Raw genomic sequence first — 4,842 nt, 5'->3', positions numbered from 1 at the left:
CTGCCCTCCCATCCTTTAGGTAGATAACACATTCTCTGATGGAGGTACTGGGATGAACTTCATCACACAGGGTCAAGAACAGAAGATCCTGATCACTAGACCCCATGCAAGAGGGGTAAACAAATTGGAGGAAAACAAATACCAAGCATGTATCCATCACCTACGGTTGTGTGTATCTTCATATACTTGAAACCCTACCACAGTCCTATGGAGACAGATGTTGTTATTCCCAGATCTTCTGTCATATTTCCTCACCACCAAATTGGCCATCAGGAGTCTAGGGGACTGAATTTTCTCAGGAAGCTTTCATTATGGCATTCTTGAGCTCCTTATTCCTGAGGTTGAAAATGATCGGGCTGAGAAAGGGGGTGAAGACTGTATAGATGGTGGCCATCAGAGTGTTACTGTCTATGGAATGGGGACCCCTGGGCTTGAGGTAGATAATGGAGACAAAACCATAGTGCACAATGACCACAGTGAGGTGGGACACACATGTGGAGAAGGTCTTGTGCCTGCTCTCAGCAGAGGGAATCCTCAGTATGGTGGCCACAAAGAAAACATAGGAGAGGACAATGAGGAATAAACAGCCCAGCAGAGCTGTGACACACACTATGATCACACCCAAGGTGACAGAGGATGTCTCCTCCCCGCAGGACAACTTTAGGAGGGAAAGCGCTTGGTAGGCAAAATGATGAATCACATTAGACCCACAGAAGGTGAGGTGAAAAACTATCAGGGTCACCATCATCCCCATGACTGAGACCAGCCCAGCGCCTGGACACAAGATGGCACAACCATGGGGACTCATGAGCACATTGTACCTCAGGGAGAGGCAGATGGCCACATAGCAGTCATTGCCCACGATCATGAACAGAAAGGGGTGCTATATGTTCTCACAGCACTATGCCCTCATTTATTCATTCATATGCCCTCATTATTCATTCATTCATTCATGTCAAGAAATGCTATTCAAGGCTTATTTTATATGGAAATATTTTAGGTGCTCGAATCCAGCAATGACCAATGGCTAGGGCTCTGCTCTGTCCTTTTCATGGTCCACTGAGGGAAGCTGTCATATAACCAAAGCTGACATCACAGAGTGGTCAGAGGTGTGTTGGGGACAGCCTAGGGATCTGCAGAAGCTAAGTGTGGGTCTCAGACCCAGCCTGGGATTTAGAGACTTTGAAATTGGTGATGTCTACAGAGAGACCTGAAGGGTGAGTAGGTATGATTCAGGTGAGGCAGAGAAGTGGAACAGGGATTTCCAGACAGAAGGGACAGCAAGTACAAAGACTCAGGGTGACAGAAGCATAGTGCATTTGGGACAATGGTATGTTCAGTGCACAGGGAGAGTTGGAAGTTGCTAAGTGCAGTTCTGGAATTAAAGGCAGACAGGTGAGTAGGGCAAGAGCATGCAAGACCATGGTGTCCACTTGAGGAGTTTGTTCTAAGGGCAATGGGGACCCCTAAATGTTTTTTAAATACATAGAGGAAAGAGCTGTATTCCATTATGTGAACATATTCATGGATGTTTCCATTTGGGGCTTCCTGTGAGGGTGTTCTTATTACATCTAGTACATGTCCTCTGGTGGATTGATACTTATGTGTTCTGTTGGGTCTATAGTTAGGTGTGTAAAAATACTGACTCATAGGGAATACCTGTGTTCAACTTGAATAGATACTACCACAGTTTCCCAAACTGGTTGTACCAAGAGGTACATTTTAAGCACAAGCAGCATGGTCAGATTCCTGTTTGTAGAGAACCCCTCTGGTTGATGTGATGAAAGCAGCTGCTGAGGGCGGGTGGGATGGGCAGACCCAGGAAGAGATGGGGAGAAGTGCATGAGGTCAACCTGGATGGGGTGAAGTGGCAAACTGAGGTTGATTTCAGACAGAACGGACAGTGCTGCTGATTGGACAAAGGGAGACAAAGTGAACTATTTCTACTTTTAACACTCAAGACACCAAATGTGTGAGTTCTTTCCACACCAATGACCAATTCTCCAACTACCCAGACACCACCTTGGTGTCCTATAATTCAATTCTGACACTTGATACCTGGAGATGCCAGTCACAAGTATTCACTGCTCAGGGTACCTGCACTTCTGTCTGACATGGCTACAAATGTGGGGGTTTCCACATTTCCCCCCTCTCAGTTTGGATACTTTAATAGGATGACTTACAGAAATCAGGAAAATGCAACACTTACTCTTCCCAGTTTATTATGAAAGAACAACTCAGGAACAGCCAAATAAAAGAGATGAATCCTTCAAGACATGGAGGAAGGAGTGAGGAACTTCCATGCATTCTCTGAACAGACCATCCTCCTAGCACCGCCATGTGTTCACCAGCTGGGAAAGTCTCTGAATCCCATTGTTTAGGGAGTCTTTATGGGGGTTTGATTAAACAGACATGATTGATTAAATCATTCATCCTTACTGAGCATCAATCTGTAGCTCCTCTCCCCTCCCTGGAGGTTCCAATTCTCTAATCACCCCTTGGAAGTTCTGGTGAGCAGCTCCCTTCCCAAAACTATATAGAAGTCCCCAGGCACCACTCATCTCATTAACATACAGAAGCCACTATTCTCACTCCTGAGACAGGGGCTTAGGGGCTGTGTCTCAGAAACTGGACAAAGACCAAATGTTTTATTAGAGCCCAAGGATGACATACTAAGGTAGATTCTCTGGCTGGATCACCATGACAACAGAGACAGGGTAAATCCACCAAGAGGAGAAGTGGGGCTATCCAGTTTGGTCAGAAGACTCTGAACACTTCTGATGACCAAGAGAAACCAGTCTCCAAGACCCAGCTCTAAATTACTCTTATTCTGGGAAGCCTTCCAGCTGCCTTGATCCCAGGGCAGAGCCCTGGATTCCCACTCTCAACTGCTCAGCTGCTCAGCTCCTGCCTTCCCTCTGACCCTGCCCTGACCCCAAGGACTTGAGGACATCTACTCTTGCCCTGTCTCCCCCAAGACTGGGAGCTCCTAGTCCTCAGCAGGGACTGGGGCTCTCTGGGCAGAGAGAGAAGCAAGGAGCCTTGGTTGTGTTGGAGTGTTGGAGGAAGGAGTAGAGGCTGTAGGTCCCTAGAGGTGCTCTGATGATCGCCCTGGCCTCTCCAGACTCTGAGGGCAGCCTTGCAGGTTGGTGTCTCAAGGAAGCCCTGGGGAGCAGCCTGCTGGGAAGTTGCAGCACGGATAAAGCACACAGCATTAGTTCCAGGCGCCCCGAGGTCTGGCCCCTCACTTGCCCCTGTGTGCCGCTGACAGCCTCAGGCAGGAGAGCTTCTTCTGCCCTCCCCTGCTGGCTGCTTCCTGGAAGTTGCAGCCCAGGTTGAGGGGGACCAGGAGGGACAGGGTAGGTGGCAATACTTGGACAGTTATGGGGAGCAAGACTGAGATGGGTGATGGGGACAGAGTCTGGGAGAAGGGTCATGAGAGAGGATCTTACTAATGCGTAGCTTGTGGGGGTTTTTTCAGGATGCCCATTCTGGGTCTTGGGTACTTTACCCAGCTTAGTGCCCTTTGCAGCTTCTAAGTCAGTGGTTCTCAGCCCAGGATGATTCTGCCCCACAGGGGACATGTGCACATGTCTGGAAACAGTTTTGATTGTCATGACTCAGGAAGGCTGGGGATGCTCCTGGCATCTGGTGGGACGAGGCCAGGGATGCCGTTGAACATAATAAAATGCACAGGATAGCCACCACTGCTGAGAATGATACGGCCCCAAATGCCAAGAGTGTAGAACATCAGAAACCTTGCTCCAGTGTGTATCTTGTCTGGGCTGTTGTGTCCTGACTTGGGTAACAGTGGTCTTTGCTGTCCTGGAGAGTAGCCTTATGGGGGAGGCAGAGTGGTGCGCTGGATGCACTCCTGTGATGTGTGACGTGGACTCCGCACCTGTGTGTGAGCCATCCTCCGTAAGACCAGAGTAGACAGAATTCTCTCCTGCACCTGTCAGAGGAGACTGGGGAGCCCAGCCCAGAGAACTGCTGCCACTCCACCCAGCAGGAGCAGGGAAGGCAGTGTATAATGGTGAGACAGGGGCTAGGTGAGAGGGTGGAGGTTGGACCAGCCACTCGTGGAACTGGATTGTCAGGTTACCAGAGGTACCTAGGGTCCCCGTGAGGTCAGAGACCATGAGTTTAGAATGGGGCCAATTGGTCCCATGTGGTACAGATTGAGGACAGAAAACAGCTTAGAGGGCAGAAAAGATGTCAAATTCAGTGATAACTACCCATATTAGGTAAACATGGGGCCCTTTCTGTGAATGCTCATGGGCCTTGTCCAGACGGTTCTCTGCTTACTCCCAGTTTTCATTTGGCGTGAGGAGGCTCAGAGCTGGAATTTTCTTTCTCAGAAACGCATAGCAAACGCTGGGACTTGAAGCCTGGCTCTGACGACTGCAACGGGTGTATATTTCAGACAAGGCTCTCTGGAAGCCAGAATGGAGTGGGAGCAGAGGAGGAGCCTGGGCCAGTGAGCAGTGCGGGGGAGGGAGATGGAGCCACAGAGATGGAGAGGAGCAGAATCCAGGGGCAGCCATTTTGTAGGCAGAGGTGATGCTGAGTGACGGGGCAGGAGGCACGGAAGGGGGCTGACACCGGTGTCTGGATTTCTGGGTGGAACAGCTGCGGGGCCACAAGACTATTTCCAGATCATCAGCACAGCCTTCCTCACTCCAGGAAGGTCCTTCGCTGTCCTGCCATTTCTGGCCTGCCATCCTATTGTGGGGGAATCCTTGGGAACAAGGCCCCAGGGAGACCGCAGGGTGTAATTATGGCTGGGCCCTGTCCCAGAGCCCAGGATTTCCAGAGCTCTGGGCAGCGAATGAGGCTCAA

General features: G+C 50.0%; 1 pseudogene; it reads right to left on the bottom strand.

Annotated features, from left to right (window-relative positions):
* Window positions 1-269: 269 nt before the first annotated feature.
* On the bottom strand, window positions 270-3,584 carry LOC148165138 (olfactory receptor 10H4-like; annotated as a pseudogene).
* Between the last annotated feature and the right edge of the window lie 1,258 nt (window positions 3,585-4,842).

The sequence above is a fragment of the Eumetopias jubatus genome, unplaced genomic scaffold, assembly GCF_037043125.1.
Source record: "Eumetopias jubatus isolate StellerSeaLion01/CBP00866 unplaced genomic scaffold, mEumJub1_p1.0 scaffold_1, whole genome shotgun sequence".
In the NCBI taxonomy this organism is placed as follows: domain Eukaryota; kingdom Metazoa; phylum Chordata; class Mammalia; order Carnivora; family Otariidae; genus Eumetopias; species Eumetopias jubatus.
The sequence above is the reverse complement of the archived record's forward strand: the minus strand, read 5'-3'. Positions and strand labels throughout refer to the sequence as shown.